Source organism: Tarenaya hassleriana, unplaced genomic scaffold, assembly GCF_000463585.1.
Source record: "Tarenaya hassleriana unplaced genomic scaffold, ASM46358v1 Cleome13, whole genome shotgun sequence".
Classification (NCBI taxonomy): domain Eukaryota; kingdom Viridiplantae; phylum Streptophyta; class Magnoliopsida; order Brassicales; family Cleomaceae; genus Tarenaya; species Tarenaya hassleriana.
In genome coordinates this window covers 668,518-677,293 of record NW_010963495.1, presented here as the reverse complement: position 1 = coordinate 677,293, position 8,776 = coordinate 668,518, and positions in this window count along the sequence as shown.

Sequence of the window (8,776 nt, the reverse complement as noted above, 5' to 3'; positions counted from 1 at the left end):
TTTTATTTTGGTATAAGGTATTCACCATGTACAGATCGGTTTGATAATTTTTATGTTTACCAAAGATCCACCCCATCCATGCCATGAATAATTAATGTCACTAGAGAAAATAAAAGATGCATTAATTTCCGCTACTTCTATAAGTAGATTTTCAATAAGATGTTGATTGGAACAAGACGTATCACATCAATTATACGACCAGTTTGTGACATTTTTTCTCTTCAAGTTCAACTTGCTCCGGTTCCGAAACCGACACTAAGTAAGTTTCGAGATTGCGGTATCGGCTATTGTATGTTTCTTTAAAACTATAACCAATAGTACTTAATATTAATGTTGGTTTAACCTATTCTCGATGAATCTAACATTGGATATGGACTGAAAGCTACGATTTAGAATCGGTTAGGGCAAAATCGACGTATAATTTTTTTTTTAAAGAGATGAGAACAGATAGGAACAGAAACATATTGTGGACGTACGTATAGTTTGCGTGAGTAGTTGGTTTGCATGTTCTGTGACGGAGAATAGATATGAGAAATACGTGATGGAAACACGAGAGGGACATTAGGATGTATATTTTCAAGGGTCCATATATATTTAAATTCTCTTAGGTGTATTTCCCTTGAGATCTATTGGACGAGAAATCAAATCAATCGAGTACCCTTTTGTTTTATTTTTTCAAATTTTTATTATCCTTATGATTTATGTTCAATTCCTCATTGGTTGATTGTGACAATGGGGTTCGGGTCGAGCACATGAATGCCATGTTACTCTTCTTGACCCGATTCTCTTTCACCCCGACAACTTTTGCCATGTCTTGTTCAACCCTTTTGACATCTCCTTGGCTGGAAACTCGTGTTGTATTTATAGCTATATATTTTCGTGGATTAAATTGCATATGGTTTATTTGAATCCTATAGATTCTTGATTTGTTCGGGTGCTTCTTTCACTATGTGTTTCATGCTTAAAGACGAATAAATTCTATCCTTATCATATATAAAAAAAATCGATATAAAATATCACGATTTCTTTATAATAAGAGGTAAAAAATGATGTTGTTTTTTGAGTTTAAACGTAAAAGAAAAATCACATTACGTGGTAATTGAATAATCGAGGAGGCCGCAGTCGCAGAGCAGTTTAGATCACTGTACGCATCTCAAAATTTTCAAAGTATATAGAACGATATTTTTCTAAATCATATGATATTTTTATTTTTATTTTAATTAGAAATGTTGTTGGGAAATCGCCGAATTGCATGCAATGAGTGTCAGACGAACGGGCGAGTTTTGGGATTTTTTTTAATGAATTTATGAATTGAAATAATTTGAACAGCTAATTCAGGCCCCATATGTATATATATTAACGCGTTTATCTTTTTTTTTTCCAACGAAAAATCAAATAATAAGCACACGAAAAGTACTTAAAAAATGTACCAGAGAAAGTTCTCTATGTATTGATAAATATTAAATACGATGTGATGGTAGTTGCAGAAAAAATAATAATAATCAAACTATTCGACAGAACCCGGAATTTAAAGTTGGTGTAAATGATAATGAGAATGTAATACGGTCGTTCCAGTTTCTAAAAATCCAATAAGATGTAGATTTATTAGAAATTAGTATATCTTTTTTGTTGGATTAAATATTTTTCTACAATAAAAAAAAGATTTTCGAAAACAAAATTAGTACTAGTTTAAAATAAAACAGGAGGTTTCTATATTGGGTGTTTTTAGGGTTTTGTATCATCTGCGTTTTTAAATTCCTTTAAATTTAGGTATTAACGAAGTATTTCCAATTTCCGTTTTTGTTTGGTTTATTCAAATTTCCCCATTATTTATTTAATATTATAAACTTTATCATTTTTTTTAATGTGGATTCATACATATATTGAATGTCTTCGACACTGTTCTACAGTTCTAAGTCCAAGAGGCTACGGCCTGTTTGAAAATCCATAAAGCCCAAATTTAAACACGTGGATTTGTCGAAGAATCAAAATGACTGTTTTATTCGCTGGACTCTTTATGTTAGAGCTAAAGATATATATATTTTACTTTTAATTTTAATTTTCAGAGTCAAAATTGATTTATTTAAGTTCAATTTTGTTCTAATATTAAATTAAAGAGCTTTACAATCCAAGAGACGGTAGAAGATTTTGTGAAGAGCTTAGGATTAAAAATCGAGAAACACCCTAAACTATTTATTTATGTGAAGTGGATATCGGATTCCTCACGGTTCTCTCCGACGCTCGTACGTGCAAAAAACGAAACGACATCGGAGTTTTAACGAGTTCGGTTACCGAGTTTCCTCGGGCCTATGTCTCGGCCGGAACGGCGCCGGCGAATCCACTAGAGAACAGTACAGCAGCGGAAAAACAGAAAACATCGGTGGATCTCCACAAACCGGAGACTCACCGAGAAGAACCGAGATTCAGGAGAAAGAAACAACCAAGATCTTACCACGATCTTACCGATCTACACCTCGAGCAGCCTCGGCGAACCACCGAAAGTCCTCCGCCATGCGCTCGCCGTAATCGCCTCTATCTCTCCTCTGTATCTCTATTTTTCCCGATGAAGATCGAATGAAGACAGAGCCTTAGGATTTCATTAACCCTTGCTCACCAAACGCTGCGCATCATGAAGCCTCTCCTTCACGAGGAGGGTTTCACTTTGTTCACCAACATGGGCCGTAAGGCCCAACAATCTCCACCTTGGTGGAGAAAGGGAAACCAAACAAAAAATAATAGAAATAAACACTAGTGGTTCGCCGATTCCAGCACCGATCGACTTTCGTCGATCCCTCGACTTTCGTCGGAATTTAAAGCACAACTTACCTGACTTACCTCACTTACCTGTACCGGAGTTAGTCGCATGTCGTCCTGAATCTGATGAAGCTCCCGTCGATGACTCCTCGTGGCCTTGTCGCCTTATCCCGCCACCAATCAGCTCATCTCTACCTGAAACACTCGGTAAACGTGTTAGAACGTTCACCCCGATAGGACTCGAATCCTCCTACCACGCGTTGCCCGACCGACGAACGCTACCCTCGGTTGTATGACTCTCTAGACCGTCTAACTAATCCTCCTAGTAAAGTCCAAGACTATACCCGCTAGCTAACCCGAGGATTATACCCGACGTCTACCCGTCTCCTAAGTCTATCCCGACTTCCCCCGAGACTAACCTGAGTCATACTACCGAAACCCGCTAGATACCTAGTCCGGATCCCAGTGAAGTCTATACTACCTATAGGTATACGACTTCTACCCTCGGACCCTAACCTGCCAACTATCCGGATCCCAGTGAAGTCTATACTACCTATAGGTATACGACTTCTACCCTCGGACCCTAACCTGCCAACTAGAATTGTCCCACGGTTTTGTCCCGTGAAGACGTTCATAGTCATCTACGATGCTCCACCGAGAATAAGAGACACGTGAGTGCACGTGCTCCACCTCGAGAGGGAGTGTCCTAGCGCCAACCTACACCGACTCTACCCGGTGAAATCCCGACACCTCCCAGCTCACACCATCTCCTGAGCATCCTACCCGAGGAAGCTCCACCTAAATGTGGAGACCTCACCTCCTGACCTACCACCGAGAACCGAAGCAACTTCGGTTACTCCTCCGAGGTCAACACGTCCTTCTACCTCGGACTCTCTCTACCTCGTCATCCGGGACCTACAACACCTTCTTGTAGTGTCCCTACCTACCCGCAGAACCAATCACTCCACCTCGGTCCTTGGCCTTCTCCTGCACCCGATTTCTCGGGTTTTCCCGAGACCCATAGTCCTTCCTCCATACCCCTTTTCGGGGTATACCGAGTTAGACGATCTAACTCCATCATCCTATGATGATACAACCAGAGCCTAAAATGACTCAACCCGGAAGTGACTTACCCGACCCTAGAAGTGATGTAACATGACACGAGGGATGAGACCGAACCCTAGAGGACTTAATCCTAGGTATATTTCTACCTAGCCGTGCTTAAACACGCTCTAACCCTAGTCTATCGGTCCTAAACCTAGGTACGTCTCTACCTAATCAGACCTACTAGACTTAGAGAACACAACCTAACGGGACTTAACCTAGGTGCTTAACCTAAACCGATCTAACGGACCTTAAACCAAGTCTAACCGGACATCTCTCTAGGTACATCTTACCTAAACGGATCTAACACACTCTAGACCAGACCTGATTGGACTTAACACAAGGTATATTTCTACCTAACCGACCTCCTAGACTCTCGCACAAACTTGATTGGACTTACCCTAGGCATAATTTTGCCTAACCGACCTATTAGACTCGAAACACAGCCTACCTTAAGACCTGATTACGTCTAACTAGACCTAACTTAAGGCTACACAGACCTGATTACGTCTAATCAGACCTACAACACCGAGTCTACATGACCCCCAACACATTCCTAACCAGTCCTACGATCCCGAGTCTACCCGGCCCCTAACAGCCCTAGTTAGACAACCAAAAGTTCCGACTAGACCACCACAACACCCTAATCAGACCTAAGCCAATCCTAATTGACCAACCCCTGATTAGATGACCATAAGTCCTAGTTAGACACCTAAAAGTCTTAATCATCAAACCTAAGCCAACCCTATTGACTTACCAACCCCTGATTAGACTTTTAGTACCCTAATCAGACCTAAACTAAGCCTAATGAGACCTAATTTACTTCTGATCAGACCTTAACAATGCCTAGAACAAACCCCTATAGACCTGCCCTGATCTAAACTGACCCCTACAGACTTATATCTAGTGATTCTAGACTTAACCAACCCCTAAACTAACCCGTTTTAGTCAAATCCCAGATAATCAGACCTAACCAGTCAATGTACCGGACTCTATGACTCAAACCTGGTACTTAGGAGTCCTATCTAGTCCTAAACTAGATAATACCTAAATCTATAATCAGATTCTAATCTGATCAGACCTAGACAATGTCTCTATAGACATTCTAAACCTCTAATCAGACCTAACCAAGTCTATTTTGACCTAATTACCTACTGATCTGAATTAGACTGAGCTAGACTAACTCAAATTTGGCTTAACCAGACCTAACCAAGACCTAAACAGCACTTACAGGCCTATATCAGACCTAAACCAGTCTACTACAGACCTGTACCAGCCTATTTAAGCCTAACCCGACCTCCTACCCGGCTAAATGTAGTCAAATCCAACCTATTCAGACCTATACTGAACAGAAACCGGAATCTATGACCTACATTAGCTAAACCGAGATCTAAACAGGTCTAACCCTAGTGAATTTTCACTAAACGAAGCCAAATTGAGTACTAGACCAACCTAGCAGGGTAAACCGATCACTACAGACCCTAACATACTCTAAACCAGTCCACTATGCCCTAAACCAGACACCATCAGACCTATATGGACCAACCTAACCCTAAACCAGTTAGTTCTAGTCCTAATTGTACACTCCATACCCTAAACCGATCTAATCTAGTCCTAAACCACGAATTCAGATCCTAACCCGACCAATACCAGCCCTAACCAGATAAATCAGATCCTAAACAGATATCTATTAGCCTAAAACCAATCTGATCTTACCTAATATCGGACCCAATTGAGCTAGACGGTCTAATTCTAGCCTAATTGGACGAACAAACCCTAATCTTAGACTTAAACCGGTCTAAACCGGCCTTAATTCACCTCCAATCAGACCCTATTGGTCTGAACCGAACAATTCTAGCCCTTCCTAGACAAATCAGACCCTAACCAAGACTTAAACCAGCCTAAACTAGTCTGAATTTCCCTAAACCGGACTCAATTGACCTAAACCGGACCTGAATTGACCTAAACCGGACTCAATTGTTCTAATCCGGACCTAGATTGACCTGAATCCGGTCTAAACCGGTCCAATTGACCCCAAACCGGACCTGAACCGGTCTGATTTGATCTAAACCGGTCAACTGTTGACCAAATTGGTCAACGAATTGACCGAACCGGAGTGAACCGGTCTGAACTGGTCGGGACCGGGTCTGAGCCGGACTGAACCGGCCGGAATCCGGTCTGAACCGACGGAACCGGGTCAAACCCGATCTGACCGCCGATAACCGGACTTGGATCGAATCGAACCAGGTTCGATTGACCCAAACCGGGTTTAACCGAAATTGGATCGATTAAACCGGTGTAAACCGGGTTTAATCCGAAACCCTAATTTTGGAAACCCTAGCCGCTGAGTCTGCCGAGTTGACTCGGACGTTGACTCACCCGATTCCGCCACTCAACCCTAACTCGGACGAGTCAGGGGCTGAGTTTCGCCGGAATCGAGCCTTTCTCCGCCGAGTTCTCCGAGTTTCTTTGAAACTCGAACTCAAAACCGGAGGAAAAACGCGGAAATAATAACGAGTCAGGTTAGAAAACCTACCTTACTCAACTCGGTTCGAATCTGTCTTCACCGAGTCATGGTCTCTGATCCTCCACCTCGACAGATCTGACCACCGGTGACTCCGAGGCTTTAACCACTACCTCCCACCGTCGTCAATCAACCTCCATCGACGGCTGAAACACTTAACAGACCATCAAAACGCTCAAACATAAACAGATTCGAACCAGAATACCTTACCTCGCTTCTTGCTGGCGAATCTCCCTGGATCGTGTAACCGGAGCTCTGATACCACTTTGTGAAGTGGATATCGGATTCCTCACGGTTCTCTCTGACGCTCGTACGTGCGAAAAACAAAACGACACCGGAGTTTTAACGAGTTCGGTTACCGAGTTTCCTCGAGCCTACGTCTCGGCTGGAACGGCACCGGCGAATCCACTAGAGAACAGTACAGCAGCGGAAAAACAGAAAACCTCGGTGGATCTCCACAAACCGGAGACTCACCGAGAAGAACCGAGATTCAGGAGAAAGAAACAACCAAGATCTTACCACGATCTTACCGATCTACACCTCGAGCAGCCTCAGCGAACCACCGAAAGTCCTCCGCCATGCGCTCGCCGTAATCGCCTCTCTCTCTCCTCTGTATCTCTATTTTTCCCGATGAAGATCGAATGAAGACGGAGCCTTAGAGTTTCATTAACCCTTGCTCACCAAACGCTGCGCATCATGAAACCTCTCCTTCACGAGGAGGGTTTCACTTTGTTCACCAACATGGGCGGTAAGGCCCAACAATTTATATATCAAATAGATGAAGAATATAAGAAAAGTATAAGTCGACATGTGATACAATATTCGGATATTTGCCCTAACTAATTTCCTAATCCGATGTAATGTATGCGGATGAGAGTTTTCATAACCCAAGATTATTAATACTCAAATTGAGAATTTGGTTAGACCAACTTTGTTTAATTATCCTTTCTTATCTTGTAAATGTTTTCGTATTCTACGTGGTGCATATTTTTTTTAGCATAGAGATAAATATATTTACGGAGATTGAACGAGATTAATTTAAAGTTTAGAGTTTCAAACATATATAGTGATTTTTTTGGTTATTTTTAATTGTGGAATATATACAAATACATAAAAGGAGACTTTACATATTATTATATTTTTTTTATTTGATTGTAATTTATCGTTTTTTTCTTCAACACATTCAAAGAGATGTAGACTGCATGCAAAGAATCACCACATGCGTATAATTTGGTGGGTCTGGTGAATTATTTCTTCTGAGCAGCCATTATATACATACACTCATACACATACATACACATACATACATATATATATATATATATAGTTGTAATCCGCTAATATGATATTGCAGAACACTGATATCCACAAATGGGGGTTCATAAGAATCTTCCAAAAATTTAGCTTTCATAATTCTTTTTCAGTCAAACGAACCCTGTGGTTGATGAATCCTTGTGTGTCTATATATATATATATCTAAGAGAGAGCCTCAAGCCCACAAGAAAATGATTTGCCTTTTCGACTTGAAATCATTCACGACGGTCCAAGCAATTAGGATAAATGACAAGCAGAATATAAGAAAAATAATCTCTATCCGAATCAATGATTTAGATTGCCATATATTCATTAATCGATTTCGAGCGTTCGATCCACTTTATATTGAGAAATTGCAGAAAAAGACATTCTTTTTGTTCATCATGAGGCACAACTAAACATTAACCATTAGGCGCTCTCTTGTCTCTTCTTTAAGGATTTTTCTTAGATTTTGTCCATTTATAGATCTTTTCGTTTTTTAGGGTGAATTCATTTCATCTGAATATGTAGTTATATATATATATATATAATGCAGATGCTTTTGATCCCAACAATCATCAAAATCTTCGTTCCCACATTGATTGGTTAGCAGTTCAAGAAATTTTATGCACAAAACTTTAGTATATACGAAATCTTCTGTGATTGTGGATCTTATTTATGGTCGAAACCACGTTAAATTTAATCATTCTTTCTATGTCAATGTTGTTATATTCCAAGTTAAATATGGGGAGTAAGTAAATGATTAGTTTTTCGTGAATAATCGAGTTAAAAGAAAATTTTCATATAATGCTAAGTTTAGATATGTCCGAACATAACATTAGGAATCAAATTTCGGATAATTTAGATTGGTTTGATTATAATTCACGACATATCTTAATGCACGATCATTTTCACAAGTTGTTGTCTACAAGTTTCTCGGTTTTTGTTTTTGGTCCTATTGGCTTCGAAGGGCCATGGCATGTTTCTACAACACACCCAAAAAAAACACAAAAGTTGTTCCCTAAAGGACAAGGCACAAGCATGTGAACTCTCCACCTGATATGTTCCTCTAACAGTTACCCTCTCCACCTTATATATATA